General features: G+C 41.6%; 1 protein-coding gene across 31 annotated transcripts in view; it reads left to right on the forward strand.

The window, feature by feature from the left end:
• MAP2 (microtubule associated protein 2) overlaps nucleotides 1-26,618 on the forward strand; it is a 346,697-nt gene that overhangs the window by 148,479 nt on the left and 171,600 nt on the right. The window lies entirely within an intron of this gene.

A 26,618-nucleotide genomic window follows, 5' to 3' on the forward strand; every position in this document is an offset into this window, starting at 1 on the left:
TCATTTCAGGCACAGTGGCCACCAAAGGGGTGAATACTAACGGCTGTTTACCTGCTTACATGGATTTGGAACCCCTGTGAAAGCTGTACAAAATCCTCCATCCACATTGAGAGATAATAGCATTAAAAAGGGGGTCTTTTTAATATGGGTTTTAGTGTAACTGAAAGCTACATCTCATACTAAGAATGGGGTTAAATTCATTGGTTTGCTTTAGCCAGGTAAGATCTATCGCAAAACTCAGACCTGGAAGCATAGAGATGGCTTAATACTGGGGGGGGGAATTGCTTTTAACCCCCACCTTGCTGCCAGAAAATACACATGCCTCAATACAGCTTCAGTTTTGGTGCATGGAATTTTAATGTATCAGGTCTATGGGGCAACACTGGAGGAGCACATTCCCCGTGTTTATTAGATACGTCATTCAGCACAGAAGAGGCTCTTGCTATATGTTGCTACAAAAGCAGCAGAATCTGCTATTTATGAATGTTTTGTTGCTGAAACATAAATGAGAAAATATATATTCTCCTTCTCTTTCTTGTTTCTGTTGTTTAATCTTTTGAGACTATCGGCATAGCATAGAGGGCTGCTGGAGAAGTCACTGGAGAAAGGAGCTCTTTTGTAATAGGGCCCTCAGAATGAGGACCTTGCAAACTGTGTGGGATTTTTGAAAGGATCTAAGTGTTTTAGGAACACAAATCACATTGATTTTTCAATGGAACTCATGGTCCTAAGTCACTTGGAAGTTTTTTCAAAACTGCCTGTGTGTCTCCTTTTTCAGTGGAGATAATATGTGTGATCATCACTCATTAACCCCTTATGTGCCATACTTCTCTCAGTATCTTTCAAGCCAAACCTCCCAATGGGCATCCACTCTGTTGTCATGAGATTGATCAGCCTCCTTTAAGTCTATATGAATACCTTTCTTTTTAAAAAAAAAAAAAAACAGATGTTTTGGAGAACTCCAACAATCAAACAAAATTCAGAAGCACTTTGTTCATTTTGCTTAACTTCTGCAGTTATATCTTGTCACAAACCTACAGTAGCCTCCTAGAAGTAATGGGATTTCATTCATGTAATCTTTACACAAAGTTCATTGTCCTTTTAGCTGTTAAGAAACTGGTTATGCCAATATCAGTGCTAAATGAAAGACTGAAATAAGAAAGGATCCAAATCTTTGCTCCAAAAAATGAAGCTGAACCAAACCCTGAATCAATGTAGAATTCAGAAAAATTCAACTTCTTTTAAAAATTAAGCCTCTAATCCTACAAATACTTACATACCTGCTTAACCTCTGTGGGATTACTCATGTGCTTAGAGTTAAGCAGGTGTATAAGTGTTTGCAGCGTTAAGGCCCACACTTGCAAAGATGTCTTCATTATCCTATTTCATGGTGTCTTTTGGGGATATCAGAAGCCCCCCAATTTCCCCCCCACGCGCACACACAAAAAAGAAAATTCTGCAGGAAAGGGAGTTCTTGTGGTATTTCCAGCCTGGGTGAAAGCAGGAATAACGGAAACTTTGGGAAAAAGCCCAGTCTCCTGAGATGTCCAGTGCTGTTTCCAGTTGTCAGATATTGGGATGAGTCAGAAAACATGTAAACCCAATGACACTTCTGGATCTTTGCTCTCAGCTAACAGCAACTGCTAACGGGCTTCCCTGTGAATTTTTGTTTAATATTTTCATTTATCATGATGATAATGAAATTGGACTTCCCGTACAATCAAAATTGATTGATAGATGCTATTTCTGAACTAAAACGAGTATGTTTTTCAGGCTGTCATCAGGCCATCTGACATTCTCGATAATTATTTTCTGACCAGAATCTTGCCTGTAATGGATATTTTATATACTATACGTATATACATTCTTTTACATCTCTCCCTGTTCTATAGACCATTATATTTCTTCTGTCTTTAGGGGGATTTCTGCTGTTTTTCAGATTTCCCTCAAAGGAAATGTTTTGTTTTGTTATGTTTTGCATAGATGGCGTTAATAATATTTCCTCCCTGATATTCATTAACATGAGGACTCGTTATGGCCAAAAGGCATGGACCAGCAATGTGTATAAAATTCTTTGATTCATAAAACATATGTTCAACAACTTGTTTTGGGCTAAGCTCAAGTCATTTTTCTCTCCCTCCTCCAACCCTTGTAATTTCACTTCCATGATCCTAGGGCAACAAGCCAAACTGCGGTACCAATCTGAATTCATTAACGCTTTCCAAATGGTGCTTCAAGGACTAATGTTGCTTACTAGTCTTGATGTCAGCATTCAAGGTTTTGCTGCAGTCCTGGAGAATTGTAAAGGAATGTTCTCCACCAGGATAAAAATAAAGAAATAGAAGTGAGGCCATCATTAACGGACCATGTTTGACTTGCATGGTTTTTCACCAATTAGTGAATGGTGAATCAAAATCTCGGATTATGCAATTCCTTTGGCTATAATGCTTTTCCTCTCTTATGGAAATTCTTATTGAAGTGTGCAGCCATTTACCAAACCTTTTGTGATCTCCTGAGCGCAGAAAAACTCAAGTTTCATCTGTTTGTTTATACTTCAGAGAGGAGATGACTTAAAATGAACTATATATATTTTTATACCTCCAATTTATGCAGTTATAATTCATTTTAACCCTGTAGCTGTAGCCAGCTCCTTGGTAATCCTACTGCAAATTGTCCCTTCTATCTACAGAAAAGTAAAAGGCTGCTATACTATACATTATGTATGCTGTATCAATTATTATATATTATTTATCCTGTAGATAATCATTTGAAAATAATGTTATAGTCTTAAAACAACAGTTGGGTTGCTTACTGTATTAGATTTGTGCTAGGTTGACAGGAGGCATTTAACTAAAGTTGCAAACCAGTGGATACAGTGGAGAAATGGCAAAAAGAAGGGAGTTTTGTGGAACGATAGGAATAAAGAACAGAAGCCAAAGAGTATAGAGGCAATTACGTGGTAGATTACACTTTCTGAACTCTTGGGCATGAAGCCAAAGTTATGTGATATTTTGGCATCGACTTTATTTAAACAGATGACAGTGTGGCCACATTCATTGAAGGCATTGAAAAATACACATTTATCCCTAGTGTAACTATTACTGGGAGTTGCACCAGTGGTGTGTCTGTCTTAATTCCTGAGATGAAATGGACATCTAGGTCTTAATACTGTTTATTAAGAGGTTTATTATAATATAAGCACAATGCAGATTCTTACCGTGCCCCTTTTCGAAAGAATCGACATTGCTGGTAAGCAGGGGTTCTACTTTAGAATTGTTCCAGGAGGAACCTCAATTTTTTATTCAGCTTCCCAGCCAAATTCATTGCACAGTCCACCAGTAGCCATATTGTCTTTTTTTAAATCATGTGAAAAATATCCAAAGCGGATTAAAGCCAAGTCGCTCTTCTTTGGGACAGCTGAATGTTGAACATAAGTGTGCAGTTTGGCCATTTCCTTTTATTTTAGTGGCAGTAACATACATAGTTCCCTCTGTGCTGATTTTTTTTTTCTTTTTACCTTTCTGTCATAGACATTTATAAGGCCCCGATTGCCTTGGTATGTGAGCACCTCACAATCTTCAATGTAGTTATCAAAACGCCCCTCGGCAGGGCAGTGCTCTTATCCCCATTGTACAGATGGGGAACTGAGGCACAGAGAGGCCAAGGTCACACAGGACGTTTGTGGCAGAGCAGGGACTTGAAGTCTAGTTTCCCAAGATCTTGGTTAGTACCCTAACCGCATCAATCCTCCTGTACTCAGCGGGATCCACACCCCCACACCCCCGTCCTCAAGGCCCTCGGGCGATGGGTGGGATGGACCTGTCATCAGACACGACCCATCAGTGACACGTCCTCAGTAGCTTGGCTACAAAATGCAAAGTGAGACTGGGTCAGAAACTAAACCCAGATCTGTTTGCATAGCATTAGGCGCCATTAACTAGAGGAAGAAAGGTGATTAAGGGACAGGCCTGGTAGACAGGAGACCTGGCTTCAACCGTTGCAGGCTGCTCCTTGTCACTTTTGAAACAACACTTTGTGTCTGTGCCGCACTTTTCTCATCCATAAAAAGTGGGTGGTAGCATTTGTCTGCCTCCACAGGGAGCTGTCTCTGAAGTTCTAAAGTTTGAAAAACACTTTGAGATCCTCTGGCAGAGGGAACAGTGTAAGTACAAAGTTTACTTAAGGAACCTAGATGCCAAAGTAATGGGAGCCTAGATAGTTTATTGACCTTAGAAATGGGTGTGCTAGTAGTAATTAATTAATTAATTAATAGCACAAATACGTGAGGCGGACATTTTATTTTCCTAGGAATCTACTGGTTAGTGGCTTGGCTTTCGATGTAAATTACATGGTGATCCCACAGTACTGAGTGAGGGTTAAGGTAGACATGATGAATAGATGTGAGTCAGTTCCCCAATCCCATGTTGTACAAGGTATTGCTGCTTACTTACGGGGGTGTCAATCATACTTAGATTGGTATGTGGGAGCAGGGAAAGCCAAAAAGAGATTGCACTGGCAGGAACAAGCAAAGAATACTGCTGACTCATCATTTAAAAACCTGTAACATTCTCTGAAAGGCCAGGTATGAAAGCTAACCACTTCTGCCCGTCCCTCTGATGATCAGAAGACAGTTTTTTGTTTATTTATTGCCAAAAGAAACCTCTAAATAGTTGTGCAGTGCAGCATTTTCAGTGCCATTTTGGTCGTACATTGTTGCAGCGCTTGTGAGAAATCATGGGCAATTTATCTTAGTACATTGGGCGACAGTCAACTCTAAATCACAAAAGCATTTTCTGAGTCATCACAGTTCTTGCAAGGAGGTGACTTTCTAGGTGCATGTGATTGTTGAATCAGATTAATTTTTTTTTATACTGGCAGCTTGAAAATATTAAAGCGCTGCTTGATTGGATAAGACAAAAATGAGTCAGATTTAAGGAAGCTACTTACTACTTACACAATGAAGAAATGTTCAGAAGCTACTAGGGGGAAAGGAAAGGAATGTAGGATGAGAGCAAAGATCCTAGGGTTGTATGTTATCTGCAGGGTAAAATTTTCAAAAGCGCTTAAATTCCATGGATTCCTAAGTCACTTACTTTTGAAAATGTTACCTCAGCCTTTGTGCAGAGCTCTGAGGAATATCACTGGGAATTGCATGTACAGAACAAAATGGTTTGATGTGGCCCATAACTACTAAGGAAAACATTGGAGACGACAGTTAGAAAACCAGATCAGCAGTTCATGAAGAGTTAGGGTACTCAACAGTGTTTTCCATCATTCTTTCTCTGCTGTCCTCTCCCATGCTAATGGTCGTATTAGACCATTTTGCTCATTCAGAGATGAGCCTTTAGTTAGGGTTCAGAGTCCTTAATCGAGACATGTGGCAAAGCTACTCATTTATCCACCTCTAGTCAGTGTCTTCCATCTCCTAACTTTTTATGATCATTGACATTCTCCAAAATACTGGAATAAAAGAAGGCAGTCTGCAAAAATATCTCTTGGCTTCAATGCTGTTCTCATTAGACTGCAAAAGGAATCTGATTGGGTCCTATATCAGATTTCAGATATTTTAAAATGATTTGCACACCCTTTTTTGTACAAAAGGGTGTTCTACTAATAGAACTGTCTTTACACTGGTGACATTACAGTGCAAAAATATATGGCCAGATTCTGCTCTGATGTAAATGAGACTTGCTCCATTGCAGACAACAGAGCTATGCTGCTTCACACCACCTCAGGCTCAGGCCATAGTGTGTGGTTTAGGACCTGGATCTTGCACAGATTTGTGCATGTGTTTATCTTTATGCCCCATGAGCTGGCCCATTGACTTTAATGGGACTATTCACAGTGTGTAAAGTTAGGCACGTGTAAAAGTCCTTTTTGCAGAACTTGGGCCCAACATTTTGTTTTGGCAACAAGGAAGCTGTATGTTGACTAATGATCACCTCTCTCTAGCAACTGTATTTTATATTTTTCTATGAATGAGCAAATATAGTAAGAGGGTTTTGTTGTAATTTCTATGCTGTTTATTAGCAGAATGGAAAAAAAAGTAATGTTGACCTTATTTTGTTTAAATTGTGGTTTGAAGCCTTTCTTGTCTGGTAGGGTTTTAAAAGTTTGTCAGATATGGAGAGATTTAAGATGGAGCCATGTTGGAGAATGGCCATTAGGGAGAAAAATGGCAGAACTAAAAAGGTTTGAAAAGTTGTTGATGGGCATGTGTGTTAAGGGACAAATTCTGCCCTTGGATTCACTTCACTCAGAGCCATGCTGTCACATCAAGGAATTTGAACTACAAAATATTTCCTGTCCATGTACTATTACCACAGACAAATGGGTAATCGTCTTTGAAAACGGTTATGGTTCTACTTGTGAACGTGTATGAAGACAAAAGCACCTCATCTGTTCTACCTGAAATCAATGGCAATATTCCTTTCACTTCACTAAGAGGAGAACTAAATTATTGGATTATAAATTGTTTAGGGTTGGGCAACGTGATTCAGGATTTGTCTACTCACAAGTAAAACAAGTTCCAAAACTCTGTCAGACCCTCCTTTTTCCATTCAAGAATGGCTTATTTTTATTTAGCTTAAACCTGTTCCTAATCGATTTAACTCTCTATAAGCCAGGTTTATATTGATTTCAGGGGGTCCACGCAACCTTTTGCACTGATTTCACCACTTTGATTTTAAATCGCACCTGTTGTGAAACCATGGCTGCTAAGCATGCAGACATGTCATTACTCACAAGGCCTGACTCTGCAAGATGCTGCATGCCTTGCACCAGGTGTTGCACACCCTCATGTGACTTCATGCACACCCTCATGGTCCTCAGCGGGGGGGGGCAGGAGGTGGCTAACACCTCTCAGGATCAGGTTTTAGATTCATGCATATTCCCTTCCCTAATAAGCTTACAGTCTCATGGCTTTCTTGTGCTCTCAGGGAAGTTAAAGAGAGTGCTGCCATTGATTTCCTATGGCTGTAATGTAAAGTGCAGTGTAAATTTGTAATGCTAGATATGTGATTTTTATTATTAACAGTAATAAAATGTGTTTAAATTAAGCTGGTTATGGAGACATAATTAGGAGTACATGCTGTTAACGTGCATTTGTAGTAGGCAGCTGTTACACTGTATCTTCTGAATATAAGATAAAACACAGAACCGCTGTTACATTATACTGGATTTATTTATTAACATATGTCTAAAAGAGCTTTAGACTTACTGATTCATAGATTCTAAGGCCAGAAGGGACCATTGTGATCATCTAGTCTGACCTCCTATATAACACAGGCCATAGAACGTCCACAAAATCATTCCTAGAGCAGATCTTTTAGAAAAATACCGAAATCCAATTAAATCCAGATTTGATTTAAAAATTGTCAGTGATGGAGAATCCATCACAACCCTTGGTAAATTTTTCCAAATTGTTCCGCTCTCAAAACAGTGTGTCACATTCACACAGTCATTCATTTTCCTTCTTTCTTTCTATCACCACAATTTAAAATGGAGGAAATTAAAGCAAAAAGCTACGATGCTCGATATTGTTGCGGATGTGACTGGCACCCAGAGAAGATAAACAACTGGTCCCGCGTGGATATTGGACAGATCTCAAACATTTACCCCACTTCTTTAGTGGCCGCAGTGGTCTGTTCACGCAAAACTCATTGCAGAATGGGGGCCTTTGTGTTCTCAACCATGCAATGACTCTCATCCAGCAAGTTCACCATGAGAGTTCCATAGTTTATATTGTAAGCTCTTTGGGACAGGGACTGTCTTTTCACTCTGTGGGCATGTGCACACTGCAAACTAAAACACCAAAAACCCATTCCAGCTAGTCTCAGAGCCTAAAAGTAGCTGTGTAGATGTTCTAGCTCGGGCTGGAGAGCCGGACCCTGGGAAGGGAGGTGCCCAAGCCAGAAGATTGACATGGTTGTTTTTAGTGCTACAGCTTGAGCCTGAGTCTAGGCCTGAGACTGGCTGCAGCAGAGTTGGTTTGTTTGGTTTTGCTGGGGTTACAATGCTTAGAACAATGGGGTCCTTTCCCTTGAATGGTGGCCCCAAGGCACTGGATTAACACCAATAAGTAATAATAATAACAACAGCCACAGAAGACTTTCAGAAGTGGATCCTACAACTATATTTCCTGCAACATCTAGGAATGAAAGCTGGGCAAATAAAACAAAGATTTTTGCAAATACTCATTTGCGTCTTAAATGTATATACTAGGACTGTGTTCGTGCTCCTTTTCTGTTTGCTTTGCACACACTTACTTTCAAGTGGATTTTTACCAGTGGAAATGATCATGAAAAGTCAATGTTTGGCTCTAATGCTCAGTCATGACACTACCTGAAAGCAAACGTCAAACTGTAACTAACCAACAACAGGTTTCAGAGGAGCAGCCATGTTAGTCTGTATCCGCAAAAAGAACAGGAGTTCTTGTGGCACCTAACAAATTTATTTGAGTATAAGCTTTCGTGAGCTACAGCTTCATCGGATGTAGCTCACGAAAGCTTATGCTCAAAGAAATTTGTTAGTCTCTAAGGTGCCACAAGTCCTCCTTTTCTTTTAACCAACAACAGTGTGACTCTTGGATTGCCATGGTCACTGTTGCAGTTAGATAAGGAAATCAAGATTAGCACTGTAGGTGATTCATTATAGAAGTCATCTGGTCAAGGAATAGAAACAGTGCCACAGTATTTAAGTAACAGCTTGCTAACAGTTTACAAATCAGGAATAAATGGCTGAAGACATTTACAAATAACATTTGAATAATAATAAAAAAGACATTTCTTTGTGGACATCTCACAAATAGAAAACAAAGACATTTGACAAATAAATTGTTTGTTCTGAATTTTTCAGCCCCCACTAATTCTGAATTTCCTTGACTCAGTGGGGTTATGTCAGACTTGACATTCGTAATTGAATGGGTTTAACATAGGTCTGAGTCCTAGATTGGGAACTCACTGGGGCAGGAACTGGCTTTTTGTTCTTTGGACAGTGCTAGCCAATGGGACCCTGGTCAGAATCCTTAGGCACTACCAAGATAAAAACAATATATCACAATAATCTAACATTAATTTGTCTCCTCCCATATACAACAATGTTCTGTCTCTCTACCAAGGGCGTTTGTAGACTTAATTGGTCTCCAGTTTTCTGCCACTACTTTTCATTCACCATAGTTCTAGTCACTAGCAAATTAGTAACTGCAGCCTGGGGAACAGCTCAGCAAGTCTCTCTGGCTGCCTTGTGTTGTTTTTTGATTGCCTTTACTGGTTGTCAACATGCACGGGAGGTAGTAGTGGGATAAGTGGATATGATAAAAAGACACATTCAGGCCTTGTGCATGTAGCAGAGGGCAATCCAAAAACAGGTACCGCCCGCATAGATTGATCACCCTAAGGCACTTCTGCTAGTGCCAGCCTACAGCCATCTACTGTACTGACATATTGGTCTATTTCAGACATGGAAGTCAGTGGGGGTTGTAGAACTGTTGTTTAACTAGGCAAAGGAGGAAGCCAGGGAATGGTGGACGGAGTACAGTAGATGTGTTCCAGGCTTCTGTCCAATCACTGGGGGATGTAAATGAGGTCAGGGCATCTGAAGAATTTTCACCTGCAATGAGGATACTGGTATGGGGCCAGTTACTCTGAGCAGGAGCAGCAGCAGTATGAGGGACTGGACATCAGAGTTGTGGTGAGGAAGAAGAGGATGTGGAAGAAGAGGATGAGATGAAAGCACTCTTTGAGAACTCATCATAGCCATTCAATAATGTGCTTCCTTCCAAAAACCTGCCAAAGATTATTTTATTTACCAGGCAAACAGATGCTGGCTTCTTTCTGGAGACAATTTGACTTGAGTTATTTGACTTAAAGTTGCCTAGTGATAGCTTGTGCCCTTCCAGAATGTCAAGTTCAGCAAAACTCAAACTTGTGAAATCAGGAAATACAGAGTTAAGATACATGCCCACGTAACCTTAACTCTGCCCACCCTCCTGCCCCCTGGGGCTGGAATAGCCACTGGGAATTATCTGCATGCATTTCCACTGCATGCACTGTTAGGTGTAGGTGTATTGAATGGTAGAGGAATAAGTGGGAGCAGCTTGGAAGGGTTGGGGTTGGGATTGTGATATGAAGTGATCTGAGGGGCTGTAGTCCTCTAGGATAGGGGTATGAGCCCCTCTCCCTGATCCCTGTGTGTGTGATCAAAGGAAGAAGTGTATGTACCTTGGGAGATCCCATGTGTCTCATTTTGTTGCTGCGTTGTCGAGGCTTTGTTCCTAGCTGGACACAGGGTGGTCTTGCCCTGGGGATTGTCAGCAGGTGGGTAGGCAGTGAGTGTGGTATGTGAGTTTAATGATGGGTAAGTGGAAAGTTAGTGTTTGATATCCTGTGAATAAGTGTGAGAAGGTTGTAAAAGTAGCTGAGGGAGTTGTAAAACTTAGATGTGATGTTTTCTGTGGAGTGGGCTGCGCGTAGTGCATGGGTAGGTAGCTCCTATTCAGTGCAGGACAAAGGCAGAGTGTGAGTATGTGTTATGTGCTTAATTGGGGCATCACCACATGGGTGTTTACCCTAGTTCTGTATTTCCTGGTTTTCAAAAGTTTGAGTTCTTCTGAACTTGACAGTCTGGAAGGGCACGAGCCATGACCGGACGACCTCCTAGTCAGGAGTGAGTGAGGTGTGGGTCTTCGCCTGAGTGAGGATTTTAAAGTTGCACATCTCCCTGCCATACCCTGAGATATCTCCAGCAAGCCAGACTGCCTAAAAGGCCAGTGTCCGTGCTCTGCTCTCTGTCTCCAAAAGCTACGAGCAGTGTATTGCCTGCAGTGATAAGTTACCACACGGGTTTTTCTCAGCAAGCAAGTTTGTTTGTAAGGTGAAAGCACTACAGAGAAAACATATTAAAACAACAAAAGAACCTACACACATGCTAAAACGCTTTCCAGAGGTCACCCCCAACTCCTACCTAGGGCTCTGGTCAGATTGAGCCCTCCAAAACCCAGAACTGGGTTTTCCCCATTATTACAAGTTCATCCGGTCTAGATCCAGAACAGAGATGGGGCAGATTAGCTATTTCTTTACACAGCTCAGACCTTTGATCTTGGCCTTCTGTAATGAGCAGACACTGACCCTCTCCTCAGGGCATAGCACCAGAAGGCTGGGTTTTTGCATAACGTAAGGTGGGGAATTTGCATTAACCTCTCCCTAGGGATTCCCCAGGAAATCCATTTAATACTCATTGTCCCAAATTCCATACTTGTCTGGCATGTTTTCAGTATTGTCTTTTGAACTCCCTGGTCTGCCATCTGTCACATCTGCCCCCTAGAGAGGTTACATACTGTCCCAACCCACAATAATACCTAAACAAAGTCTTCAAGGATATTGCAGGAAATCGCCATATCTGTCATACGTGGTGCACACACGAAGATAGGGGAGATGCTAGGACCCACCAAGAGGGGCAGCCCCCCCAGATCCCAGCACATCCATGTGAGAGGAATGCTGATAGACACCCCTCCCCCCATCCCTTTTCTCCTTGTTCTCCCCCTGTCTCCCTTTCCAATGTCCCTCCATTCCCCTTTTTAGCCCTGACCTCTTTTTACCTGCCTGTCCTCATTGATTCCCTCCTCATAATTGCCCCTCTCTTTGCTATGCCCCGACCCTTTCTCCTTATTCTCACCATCCCAGTGAGCATTTGAACATGTGATTTATTTTCTTTTTGAAAACAGTTTCAGCACCTTCTCAATATTCAGCTGTGTGCAAACTACATTTTCCCCAAAATAAAAATGTCCTTTGTGAGAGGCAGATGGTAGCAAAATATCTCATTTTATTTCAGATTTCTGCCTAGGGTTTGGATTGGAACTCTCAGTGCCTGGGTACTACTCAGCTTTGGTGGCCAGAATGTCCTGCGTTGAACTGTTCAGGACCTGTGAGGGGTAGCTAGCTTTCAACCCCTTAGCCTCTCTCTGCTCCTGCATTGTGCAGTCTTTTTGATCTGGGAGCCTTTGAGCTCCTTGCAGCATACCTACCTGGCTAATATTGTTGTAAATTGATTTCCCCCCCAAAGGACTAGTGGGTGGCATGTACTCTGTTGGGGTCACTCTCAAGCCTCTGTGATCCTGGTGCAATGACCTCAGCCCCGATCTCTGTCTGTCCACAGAAAATCATTGAGAAAGTGTCTCAACTTCAAGGCTGTTTTATCTGGGGGGGCCTGTATCTCAAGAACCAGTTGATCAAATGGCGTCAGATGTGGATTGCTGACCAAACCCCATGGCCACATGAAGCACACAACGTTTCAAGGCGCTTCAAGTAACTGTGTGGATTTTAAAGCAGTTAGAAAAGTCAAGCATTAAACAGAAAGCTGGTCTTAACTTTAACATTAGCAGAGCTAGTGCTCCTCTGTAGTATGGGGAGCAATAGACAGAGAGAGAGTGTGAGTGAGTCTGGGTATGTCTCCACTAAGTGCTTAATTTGTGCCAGGGCTTGTCAGGGCTGAGCCCGGGAACCTCTAGGTTTGGCAGTTCATAGTCCCGGCACCCCTAGGCTTGTTGCATCAGTTATGAATGTAAAAAAAAAAAAAAAATTGTTTGAGCTCTGGCATGTAATTGATTGAGCCCCAGCACCTCTTTCATTACAAATTAAGCACTGTCCACACTGAAGTTAAACACCCATGGCTGGCCTATGGCAGCTGACTGAGGCTCAGGTTAAGGGGCTGTTTAACTGCGGTGTAGATGTTTGGGTCCCTCCCACCTCACAGGGCTCTAGAGGCCAGGCTCCAGCCCAAGCCCCAGTGTCTACACCTCAGTTGAGCAGCCCTTTAGCGGGAGCCCCACAAGCCAGAGCCAGCTGGCACAGGCCAGACACGGGGTTTTAATTGCAGTGTAGACACACCCTCTGAGGGTACCAGCGTCAGTACTTGGGAATTTGCACTTGGCAGACAAACAGGGTAGAGAGCAAAGTAGTACTAGTGAGAATCAGAAGGCAGACGTCTTTCTCCCCAGTTCTGTTGTTACTTTTGCTGCATTTGATTGCATAATGGTTGCATTCATTTATGTCGCCGTTTGCATAAAGATTGGCACACGAGTGAGAGTAGTCTACATCTTCCAATTTATTTATGATCTCAAGTTCGTTTTTAGGTTTCTGATTTGTTCATTACATTTATTACAGTGGTTCTCAACAAGGCGTAAACATACCCACTGGGGTACGCAGAGGTCTTCCAAAGGGTACCCCAATTCATCCAGATATTTGCCTAGTTTTACAACAGGCTACATAAAAAGCACTGTCAAAGTCAGTACAAACTAAAATTCCATACAGACGATGACTTGTTTATACGGCTCTATATACTACTCACTGACATGTACGTACAATATTTATATTCCAATCAATTTATTTCATAATTATATGATAAAAATCAGAAAGTAAGCAGTTTTCAGTAATAGTGTGCTTAACACTTCTGTATTTTATGTCTGATTTGAAAGCAAGTCATTTTTAGGTGAGGTGAAACGGGGGTTTACAAGACAAATCAGACTCATGAAAGGGGTACAGTAGTCTGGAAAGGTTGAGAACCATTGGTCTAGAGGCCCCATCCGAGATCAGTGTCTTATTGTGGTAGGCACTGTACAGATGCATAACAAGAGACATTCCTGGCATGGAAGAGCTTACAAAACAAAGGATGGGACAAGGAGGTAATTATTATCCCCACTTTACAAACAGGGAACTGAGGCACAGAACAATTAAGTGACTTGCCGACGGTCATACACGGAGTCCGTGACAGAGTTGGGAATGGAACTCAGATGTCCTGAGATACAAGCCATGCTTTAACTGCGAGACCATCCGTCCTCTTGTTTTTTCTTAAATTGCAGTGTGTGAGACCTAGAGTAGGAAATCACTCCATCTGCTGTGGAAAGAGCAGTATATTTGCCTAATTTAACAAGACAATCCATATTAGAATATATGCAGAGGAGGAGCCAGCTCTGGGAGGAACAGAGAGTTATGACACCCGGTATATGCGATGAGGATGATGATGTGGGCCCTGCTTCTGAGGCTCCTGCAGTAGCCTTGCTCTGGAGCTCGTTGAAATGTTCTGAATTTTGATTTATTTTTAAAGACATTTTTCATTGACATTTTGAAAAGTGACCAAAAAATAAATTTTGTTGCTTATCAAAAACAATTTGGTCTTTGGGCCTGAAATTCATTTTCCATGAACAGTCAAATAAACAAAACTTTGTTTCCTGAAATCTTTTATGAAAGGGCAAAGCAGGATACGTGGCACATTGAAATGTGTTTTTCCCTTTGCCAAAATGTTTGCAAGTGATTTTCCTCCCCAGTGTTCACCAAGCTCCAACTAAATCCAGGAAGAAAAGAGATAACAATTTAGAATATACACAATGTCAAACCGTTATATCTGTGGCCAAGTATTTGCTTTCTGTGTATTTTCTTAGCATTTATGTTTACATTTCTCAGGGCTCTTTTTATGCCCCCAGTAGCCATTTATTAGCCTGTAATCAAACTCTGATTGCCCCACAAAATGCCGTTCTGAGGTATTCAGAGAGTCAGGAGACACATAAACACAAGCTCTTGATCCTGATTAAAAAAAATAGAGCAACACTGGAATTCAAATGATTGTTTAAAAGGATGTTGTCCGGATAAAAATCATGAGTCAAATTCATTCCTGGGGTAACTCAGTTGACTTCAGTAGTCAGCGATGACTTTGGCCCAATGTGTGTGTGTACATGTGTCTCTATGATATGTATTTACAGTCTATTTTAAATCAATATCTTTTTATTTTATACTGAAAATTAAATCACTAAATTGAAATAATATTTTAATAAATTGAATGTACTTGTTGTCATTCATCCTGCACTTTGCCCTACTTAAAAACAAAGACAGACGGGTTCTTTTTTAACTCTGCTAGCACTCAGGTGATACGTTGAAGTTTCCATCACTGTGAGGGACTGTTTAAGTGCTTTTAAATATTAGTCCTGGAATAAAATTGATTAAAAAGGCATGAAAAAGGTTCTACTGGGCCTGATCCAGACCCCACTGACTTCAGTGGAAATACTCCCACTGATTTCAGCAGGCTGTGGATGGGGCCCATGAGGAGCTGTGATCCCCTTCTCAGGCCTGGCCTCTTCACACCTGTGCCACTGTTTATTTAATGTATGGGAGGACATAACGGTTTGTCGGCATCCCTTCAGCATGACTAACCATTGTCTGAAAATGTTTCTTTTGTGTTGCCCAAAGGAAAGTGCTCATTCAGCATTGTAGTCTTCACTGTCCTCCTTTTAACAAAGTCCTTTTCTTCTTTAAAAGAAATAAGACGAAATCGCTGGGTAAATTGCCCACATCTTGTGAAGGAAAACCATGTGTTTTAACTCAGTATCTCAGAAGGCCTTTACAGATTTGCTGCACTGTTTGTGTATGAGATTCAAAGACAGAGTGCTTTCATTTCCAAACTATGTTGTCTGCAAAGATCCTAGGAAGATGTATATATATATATAAAGATTAAGGGTGTGTTGAACATAAATCACATGTGCAGCACTCACAGAAACAGTTAGTTGCTAGAAGTGCCTGAAATGCTGAAACTGCCGGGTTGGAGTTGATATCAGTCCTGCTGATACGAGCCGTGAAGCAATGACACTCAAGCTGTGTGTGAAGTTTTGCTATAGGAAGTTTAAGCCAGTGGACTGAAGTGATCCTCGGAATATTAAAACCCACAGTCTTGTTGTATGTCCCCAGGGGAGGGCCTGCAGACTGTAATGTGGTGTAAGAATGAAAACTTGCTGAGGTAATCCCTCTCGCTAGCCGTCCTTCAGTCCTCTTCCCCGTCACCCTCCCCTGCTCCCCTCTCTGCCCCCAGCTTATCCTACTGCCCCTGGTTTCTGATTTCTCAGGAGTCATCAGTATCTTTTGTCAGTGGTAAGATTCATCTAACAGCAGAAATATCACTAAAATTGGCCTGGGATCCAGGTTCCTTAGCTGCTTAGTGGGGATTAAGTCTTTCACTTATCCACATCATTCAAAATTCACTACAATCTGTCCACTCCGACCTCCCAGGCTGATACAACAAGGTCTGTAGTTTTCTGTTTATTCCTCTCTCTTTCTGGCCTGTTTCCTTCTCCCTCTGCACAGGAACTCTGCTCGGGGACAGTCTGCATCTTTGAAGTGGAAGTAGATCGGCAGTCATTCGTATGGCCTCTGCCTTCTACATGGCAGCTGTCTCCTTTGTGGCTCAGAAATCTCTTGACGAAACATTGAGTTTATCGGGTCAGGCACTTTGTGTCTAACTCCATGCCATTCTGCCTCTCATAAGCTGCATCACTTAGTCCCGGAGCTCTCGTCCATATGCTTGGAAGGCAATCAAAATGGATACACTCTTTATTTTAACCAGTTGAAAGCAGCCATTAGAAGCTTTTGTTAGTTTTGGCTTGTCAGACAGAATAGGCAAATTGTAAATGATAAACTGGAAGGAAGAGGCATGCCCTTGCACCTTCCTCAGAAGGTTAGAAGGTTCTGTGCAAAGAGAGTGTGTGCTTAATTTAACACACATCCAGAGCAGTGGTGGGGATACTTATCTATTTAAATAGAGTTGATGGCTGTTGTGTGGTTGCAATCTGCCCTCTTTCATGCAGAATAACGTACCTTTTTTTTGGACCATACCTTATTGGTCCTGTAAATCAGTGGCCAGTCCACATTCGTTGCTGGATAAAAGAGCTGTCAATTTTCTGACATAAAATAATGTCTTCTTGTTGTACTTATACAGGGGCCCCTTGTTTCCACAGAGTCTTGCACTGTTAGACTCTTGTGATTGGTTTACAACAAAATGATCATTTGAAATTCTGTCATCTTCTTATTCATGTAGAGGGAATTTATCACAATCGTTATCAGCAAAGCACTTAGCCCAGGCTTAAATCCATCCATTCAAATTCAGCAAATCTCATAAGCCAGTGCTTAATTTTTCCTTGGGATTTAGTGTTTTGCTGAATTGGAGTGTATAGGACTTTCCTTTTCCGCAATGTATTGGAGCTATCTCAGTTTGAATTATTCTGAATGGAATTGGGAGTCAACATATATTTTATAATTAAAAAAGAAATGGGTAGAGAAATGACGGCAGATGTTGGGGAATGGAGTAAAAGGGTAACCCTTTGAAGGTTTCACAGGAAGATTTTGCTAGCAAGGAATGGGGGCATCAAAATAATTTAAAAACAGACACTAGCCACAATAGTTCATGTAAAGCAAATGTATAGTGCATTAGACAAAATGCAATATTTAATAGTGGTTTAGACTTTGTGGCTAGCACTGTGTAAATCCAAATCAGTCAGGGAGCAGTCCATTGACTAGTGTCAGTAGGCGCTGCAATTTCACAATCAGTAATTATGCTAGATCGTTACTACCATTGCTTATGAATGGTGAATAGACTGAAGTTCTCCAATTCCTTGGGTCAGACTCTGTTCTAATTACATTCATGCCACCCTACTAGGATTGCAGGTGTCACACAGTTGTCGATGATGGTAGGATTTGGTCTATTATATATTTTTATCATTACATTTTTAGTAAAATATTTTCCACTTTAATATAAATGGTGTACAACTCATGTGCTCTAGGAATTGTTTTTGCAAGCTCTGTGGCCTGGGTTGTACAGGAGCTCAGGCGAGATGATCACAATGGTCCCTTCTGGCCTTGGAATCCATGCATCTCCCTCAAACATTCAAGTCCCCAGTAGAAAGCCCTCCCCTTCAACAAACCATTCAGCCATGAGAGCTTTTCTGAAAGCAGGAAGTTGAAAAATTTCAAAAGATTTCCTGAAAGTGCTCGTAATCTCAATCCCAATCTGGAGATTAGGGTCAGATTCTCATCTCAGAAGCAACAATGCAAATTTGGAGGAACTCCATTGACTTCAGTAGAGTCACTCTGGCTTTGCACTGGCATAAATGCAGAATATAACCTCTTCTATTTTTGAAAAGACAGGAGACTGTTGGATTGCCCTGGGTGCCTAATGCAGTGTATTGCTTTGTAGACTTTAGAGTCCATGAATTAAAAATTCAATAAAGAGTCTTCGTTTACTGGGTAGTGAAATGCTGTTCAGCTTGCTGAGATAACATGCTTAGTGAGAACGTTTGACTCCTCCAGTACACATGGGTGCACTTTGCTGGCCATGAAAAGCAGTAACAAGCTCAGGTCATTACTTTCCTCATAGCAGGTGAAAACTGGAAAGTGATTGATGCAAGAGAGGAGTAAGAAACTAATTGAATTTCAAACTCTTTACTGCCGTGTGTTTGTATGGTTTCATGTGATTTCTGATCTATACGCCCCATAGACATCTGAACGTTATTGCAGAGCTTGGGATAAGGATTTGAAATGCCCTGCATTATAAAGTGCTGCATAAATCCATTTCTTAATATAGCCTAGACTAGAGCAGCTGCTATGCAATCTCCATATTGAATCAGCAAGGTGGTAATCACTATGCACTGTGGCTCCCTTTCTGCATAACGAAAAGTTGCACGCAGTGATCTGAAAGCCAGCGTCACTTGCTGCTCCTTATTACTACTACAGCATGCCAGAGACCTTCCATTGGAGATACCGTTTAGACAGAGATGAACATACGTACAAAACGTCATTAGGCATATGCATGAAACAAAGACTTTAAAAACATTGGTACTTCTACATTTTGGATTTTGGTTGAGGCTTTCTGTTAGTATGTCTCTGGTTTTGTTCCATTGCAGCCACTCCCAGTTTGATCTTCATAGAAAGCAGGCTTTTATCCCTACTGAATAAAAACACTATGCACATCATTCAAAAAAAAGGTTTGGAGGGGTGGGAGAAGTTGTTGCAGACTCGTTCATCCTCTAAGCAGAAATAACAAACAATTATACCATTGTAAAAGAAAATGTAGGTAATTATAGTTTGGGTAAAAAGAACAGGAGTACTTGTGGCACCTTCGAGACTAACAAATTTATTGGACCATAAGCTTTCGTGGGCTACAGCCCACTTCATCGAATGCATAGAATGGAACATATAGTAAGATTAGATTTTTATATATATATATATATATACACACACACACTGATAAGTTGGAAGTTACCATACAAACTGTGAGAGGCTAATTAGTTAAGATGAGCTCTTATCAGCAGGAGAAAAAAACTTTTGTAGTGATAATTAAGATTCTTCTGCTGATAAGAGCTCATCTTAACTAATTAGCCTCTCACAGTTTGTATGGTAACTTCCAATTTATCTCTATCTATCTCTCTCTCTCTTACTATATGTTCCATTCTATGCATCCGATGAAGTGGGCTGTAGCTCACGAAAGCTTATGCTCTAATAAATTTGTTAGTCTCTAAGGTGCCACAAGTACTCCTGTTCTTTTTGCGGATACATACTAACATGGCTGCTACTCTGAAACCTATAGTTTGAGTAACTGTACAGGAAACCAGAGAGCTAATGTCTGCAAATCCTGAGGCAGAACATTGCCCCCATACTCAAATATGTGTAAGGTGTAAACTGAGGGTGTAAGGTGATAACAATGCAAGTGAAGTTAGGTTCAAAGTGATCGAATATGATGGTTACCCAAGGAGGTGAAGAGGAAATATATTCCTTCAGGTAAAATGATTTTTTTCAACATACAGTGAATTTATTTTTTAAGTTATAACAAATTAAAAACAGAGTATAGGCAAAATCACTATTTGTCACATCTCTATTTATTTATTATTTATTTATAGTGCTTTGTATCACAAAAGGTGTGCATTAGAAAAAGAGTTTTTAGAGGGACTGTCAGAACATTGATGGTGGGGGACAGTTCTGTAAGCTTTACTCAGGTAGACTTTAAAGCCCATAATATTGGATAGTTCCTCAGAAGAGCTCAGACATCCACATGTGATTTATAGAAATATCTGGTCAGCATAGTGTAACACCAACAAACCGTGGTCGTCGGCTGGCAGGATCGAACCTGGGATCTCTGGAGCTTAGTGCATGAGCCTCTACTGCATGAACTAAAAGCCAACTGGCTATTAGCTAAGGCTGTAGAGCAGACCCATTTTAGATCTCTCTCTAACTGGTCTCGGTGCCACTAGATCGGACTGAACACCACACCCAGAAGGTATGTGGGTTACAATAGCTTTGGTGTATCTGTTCAAACCAACCCCTGATGCCTTTTCCTTGTTTTACCTCTACTTCACCCATTATAAACAAAAACTCACACCAATTAAAAAAAGGGAAAAATAAAACTAATATTAAATAGCAATTATGAAACTAATCTAACATTTGCCAGCCATTGCTCTGATCACTCTGCCTGTATGTTGCATCCCCTTCTCTACCCTTTATTTCATCTTTTTCGGCTCATGTCATACAGTTGATGATCCGTGCAGAGCCCCATTGATTTCAGCAAGCCTGCATGCTATCAATTGCTGGAATGGATGGAGTTCCTTAGATTTTAAGCTCTTTAGATCATGAAACAGCTCTTAGTAGGCGTTTGTACAGCACCTAACACGATGGGGCTCCAATCTCATTTGGGGCCTTTAGGTGCTACTGTAGTATAAATTATTAATAAATGTGGCAGTGTGAAAGCAGCCTCATCCAGTGTATGGAGTATGGAAGTGGGTGTCAGCAGACCCAGTTTCTCATCCCAGGTCTACTGCTGATTGCTTTGTGAGTTGGGACGGGTCACTTAATCTCTCCATGATTCAGTTTCCGCAACTGTAAAACTGAGGTAACAATACCCTTTATTTTGTGAGGTCCCTTCAGATGTTTGGATGAAAACTACTGAAAAAAAGAGCTAAGTATTATTATGTAGTTAACCAAAGCTTACACTTCCCCTGTGTTGGCTTCTACCCATGGTGAACTGGCCGGCCTCTTCTCAAGATCGGGTATAGATTTTACAGCTGATTGCAGTTTTCCCTTCAAAGGAATGCAGAAGTTAAAGGTATCAATCACTGTGAGAATGAGCCACTGATGGAGTAAATGCAAAAGAAATAATTAAAACAGCCTCTGTTGCAAATTAATCATTCCAAGCAGCAGCATTACGCTGCTGAGTTTGTTAAGCACGTGGAAAACCAATAGCCAATTTTCTTTTTAGTGCTATTCCTAATAAATGTGAGAGGAGTCCACTTGATTGATAGCTGGTTTAAAAGCACCAGTTCTAAAAGCCTCCATTGGTGCTGAAGAACTGTTTGTTTTATTAAAGTGCTGCAGGCATCTTGGCTCTTGAAGCTGTTAGGAAAGCCACTTCAAAGGTGGATTTTATTTGGGTGTTTAATAACTTTAAAAGGAAAGACAGAGTTGCCAGGATGTCTGCAGTTAGTAGTTTCCTGGCACAATAAATGGCAAGTTCATACTGAATGCTGACAGGGGGGGAAAATATTTCTAGTTTGCACACACAATCAAAATCTGGATTCCAGAGAATGAGCTCATGGGGCCACCATTTACCGATCTGTGGCCATTCAGGAAGGTGGGACCTAACTCCTGGTATTATCATCTTAAAAAGCAACCTCGTTCAGCCATCTACAACTCTCCTTTGTCTAAGACCTAGAAGCTACAAAGCCACGTTCACTGACAATGTGCAATCCCTTTACGCTAATTTAGACTCCCTTAAGGCACTTGTCTATGCACAAAAGTTGTATCACTTTAAATATACTGGTACAGCAAAAGTGGTCCAACCCCGCAAAGGTGGATGCAGTTATGCTGGTCTAAAAGTGTTCATATGGGTGTAGCCTGTCTAGGAAGGGGAATAACCTGAACTGATTTAAGGCACCTTTATACTAGTGTAACTGTACTTACACTAATGGTTGTACTGGTATAGCTAGTTTGGTTAAAAAAACACCCAAACACAAACCTAACACAAAATAGTTAGAGTGGTGGAAAAATTATGTGTAGCCTGGGCCTTGCACTCCCCTAAATCCTACTTATTCCCGCTTTACCAGTGTGTCCGGGAGACTATACTCATGTCACTTAGATCCCCTGCCTGATTCTAACTTACACACACAACAGCATGAAGAAGCTGTAAGTGACACCAACTCCATTACGTTATTGGTAGGGTGGGGGCAAGTAGGTGGTAAGGGAGCGTGAGGGAGTCTAACATACATCAGCTCGGTATTTATCCCACAGTGCCTGAGATCATGTCTGTGATTCATGCACTGTATTCCTCTCAGCAGCGCAGTCTCAAAATCTGAGCTCTCTCCTTTTCCGTGCTGAGTCACGGCCCAAGCTCGATTGACATTCATTTTGTTCTAAATGGAGATGGGTGGGGAAGGAGTGGTTGTTTGTGAAGAAGTCACCTCTGCAGCTGCAATGTTGGGGTAGGAGGTGCATCAGTTCTTCTGCCAGCTGTGGAATTTCTGTTAAAAACCGTATCGCTCATACTAGGGTGGAGTGACCTAAATGTGATAATGTTAAACCTACTTGGTGTGTGTGGTGTTCACCAGGAGTAGTGAGGGGGTAACATGCACAGATTCTCTCTGCTATGTGATTCAAGAGACTCTGAAGTTTCTTTCATTCTTGAGCCGATTTCCCCCTTACTTCTTTCCACCCTGTGGAGTTGCTCAGGACAAGGTATTTTCGTGCTGTTGTCTGAGTTCCTGTTTGGGATTTTATTTCTGAGGGTGTATTTCCCCCTTGATAAGTAATAGTAACTCCTATGGCGGCCAATGGGAGGTACACCTGTGCACTGATTGGAGAAGAGCTCCATGTATAGCTATGGGGACCGATTCTCAACCCCCGCTGCAGCTGCTATGTGCTGCTTCAGCAGAGCAAACCAGCCAGATCTGGCCCTCTGAAGATTCACCATATGTAATCCCCAGGTGCACACAGCCACCATAGCATCTCAGTCACCATTCAACCTCTCTGCCCCTGGCACAGGGAGTGTTCCTTTGGGAATGAGAGCATGGCTGGGGTGGCTTTATGCCCTAGTGATCCCCAGGTGCCAGAATGGCCCTTTGGGATGGAGGGCTGGGCATCCTGTAAGGAAACATAGGGGCAGTTTAAAGCCACCCTCTATCTCTGTCTCTTGTTTTTACATTGAACACAGCTCATCCAGAGCAAAGAATCAGCCCCACAACGTGTGTCATTAGGGCCAGGGCCAGGTCCAATGCCCAGAGAAGTCAATGGATTGACTTCAATGGACTTTGAATCTGGTTCCTAGTGAGCTGTTTTAAGCAGAAAGGAAAACATGGTTTGGCTCAGTAAAGGTTTGCCTGACAAGGTGAAGAGGAACTAGTATTGCTGAAGACTGTGTATTCTATTGTGGTACTGATCCAGTACAGGAAGACGTCTGCTCTGTGAGATCATTTGCACTGCTGAAAGAGACAGCATTTCTCCAGGGCAAAAGGTAATTTGGTCTCTATGTTCCAGTAGCACCCAGGCCGAGTGATGTTTTGTGTGGTGAGTGCATGCTGTATCGGACAGACAAAACTGAGATAACTTGACCCTTAGAAGAAATCTTCATCCACGTTGCTCAGAATCATGTTCTGAAACAAGACATAGTAAAATGTATTTTTTACAGGTACTACTGTGAAGTGTCAGATCTATTCAAAGAAAGTTAATTTAAACTGTCACATCAAAGCCTCTTGCTAGTGGTAGTTGTTTTGTTGAATTTTGACACCCTTTGTGATATTGGCAGTATGAAACATTTTACTGCTAAATATTAGCCAGTAAAATTCCCCTTCTGATTAACTAGTGTTATGCTGGTAAATCTCTGACAGTTATTTTGGGTTCCTTAAGTCCCAAACTACCAGTTTCCACTAATATGCTGACATTCACTACAGATGTGCCTGGAATAAAACCCCCAGAGGCAAAGAACCCTAAACGTGGCAGATTTTAGAAATCTGAAACCAGTTCCAAATGTTGTAACTCGTGTATATTTCTAGGTCTAGATCCTCAGCTGGGGTAAATTGGCTGAGCACCGGCTCCACTGGTAGCTAAAATGTAGTGGTGTTGGGTATGTATATAGTTAGGGATGTGTTTTGGGGTGAAAGGTTCCCTAATAATGTTTTGCCTGTATATAATTGTTACTATTATGCAGGCAACTCTTACGCAGTTTGCTGAATGTTTACAGTTAAAATGATAGGCAACAAATAGAGAAAAGGCTGTCTGGAAAAAATAAAAGCACACATTTTCTTCTGTATGGTTTAATAACAGCTGACAAACTGTGTGGGCACAAACTTAGAATTTTGAACTGCGTTTATTTCAGCATTAAAACAGATATGTGTGGTTTTATTGTCTGGGTACACGCGGTGCATTAAAACACATGCCACCAAAAATGAGGGCAACATTTCCTCTAGTGCAGCTCGTTACTGCATATTATTTACTCCCGTCTTCGAAAATCTCATTGGCATAAGTCTCTGCATAAGTTCCCATAAACCCCACCAAGGATGTGGGTCTCATCCAGAGTGGATCACTATGATGAGGCTAAGCCCCTATCACCTGCAAGCCATGGGAAAGCACCCAATTTCTCATGCTCCACACCTCAGGAGTGAGTAATTGTTGAAATAGACTGAGGCAGGTCAGTTGTAGAGGGACTGCTCAGGAGACAGGCTTCTGTGATGGAGAGAACCCTGAGCTAGTGCTTAACAGGCAGGATACAAAAAGGGGACTATGTGGAGCCTGGGATGGGCAGAAGAACTATTAATATGAAGCTACAGAAGAACCTCAGAGTTACGAACACCTTGGGAATGGAGGTTATTCAGAACGCTGTAATGTTTGTAACTCTGAACAAAACGTTATGGTTGTTCTTTCAAAAGTTGACAACTGAACATTGACTTAATACAGTTTTGAAACTGTACTATGCAGAAGAAAAATGCTGCTTTCCCTATATTTTTTAGTAGTTTCATTTAATACTGTACTGTGTTTGCTGCTTTTTTTTTTTTTTTTTTGGTCTTTGCTGCTGCCTTATTATGTACTTCGACTGGTCAACTCGTAACTTTGCTGTTTGTAACTCTGAGGTTCTGCTGTAGTTTGAATCTTTATTTGGACTTGTTTGTGCTACCCCAGAAGCAGCTTAGATATTTATGTGTCTTGGCCGGGGATCAAGCCACAGAATACCTCCAGGGGGAGTTGGGAGTGGTTATTGCGGCTGAGAAAGTAGCCTCCACAGGGGGTGTGAGAGGCAAAGTCCTCTGCAATGCCATATCCAGCAAGGAGGGAGGCACCCTAGAGGTGCGAACGCGTATTCACAATCTCATTAACACAGTGAACACACAGCATGTGTTTCTGAGCTGGCTTTTAGCCTTATTAAATGCATTTAGGATCATAGAAGCGCAGAAATTACATATGATGGATCCACATTAGGTCATCTTCTGCACTAGGGTAGAATGTTGGGACTTTAGTGAGACTTGCCAACATATATCCAAGGGCAGAATTTAGACTTCCCTAAGGGATTAAATGGCCAACTCCCATTTAAATTTATTGGGAACTGGATGAGTAGCTCTCTTAACAATCCAGTATAAGGGTATGTCTTCACTATGGAACTAAATGCAGAGGCATCAATTTAGCAGGTCTAGTGAAGACACGCTCAATCGATGGGAAAGTGCTCTCCCATCGATTTCAGTTCTCCACCTCAGTGAGAGGCAGAAGCAATGTTGGCAGGGGAGTGTCTACCGTCGACATAGCGTAGTGTGGACCCCACGGTAAGTAGATCTAAGCTACATTGTCTGACGCTACAAACGTAACTCAAATTGCGTAGCTTAGATCAACCGGCAGGTGTAGTGTAGACCAGGAACTTAGTGTAATTCATGCATATATCGGGTTGCTAGTAGCTTCCTTGTAAACTGTTTGTGTCACATTCTAATCCATCATTAGTAATAATGATCGTTACACTAGTGAACATTTATATTATAGTATCCCCTCACAGTGGAGGCCCCTTTGCCCTGGACACTATGCAAGCATAGTTGAGGCAATCTCTTGATCTTATCTGCTGCAACTGCCTCGGGTGGGTAGAATAGCACCAATCCCTACACGGACAGGCCAGCTCAAAGTGAAGGGGCATGAGGAGATCCATGGAGGAAGCGGATACCTCTACTGTGTTCCTTTCACCTCAGGATAGCTCATACTGTACACTGTGGCTGGGCACCTGACCATGCTCCTTGAGGCTGTGATGTGCTAACAGTGGTGTAGTAACAGTGGCTTTCTTGAACACTAGATAGGTGCCTTTCTGTGTATCTTTGTCTTAGGGACTTTAGGACCACAGTTGCCATAGTGGCTGGGAGACTCTATACTATAATCCTGTATGCTATGGGAAGAAAGAGGCTGCCCATACCCTCTTGCCTCCTAACACACACCTCCGAACCAGGGTAAGATTTGGGCTTTACTATTCCAAAGCTCCATTGGTGAGATGAATGATTTCAGAATGAATGAATTTCTTCTGCAAGACATTGTACCTAAGTATCAAAGGTAACTTTCACCATTTTACTTATTTTTCTTAGTAGTAATCAGAGTTGAATGAATAATTCACAACAAATAATCTGTAAAACAGATTAAGGACCCCATCAATCAAAGCACTTAAGCAAATTCTAAATTTTAAGCCCTGGTTGAGTCTCAGGGTTTCCCACTGAAGTCCTGTTCTTTAGTCATGGAATGGGCAGCGTGAAGGTACAAGGCTAGGAGTAATTTGAAGTCAGAGAGAATCCTCTTATAGTTAAATGA

The sequence above is a fragment of the Caretta caretta genome, chromosome 11 (assembly GCF_965140235.1).
Source record: "Caretta caretta isolate rCarCar2 chromosome 11, rCarCar1.hap1, whole genome shotgun sequence".
NCBI lineage: Eukaryota > Metazoa > Chordata > Testudines > Cheloniidae > Caretta > Caretta caretta.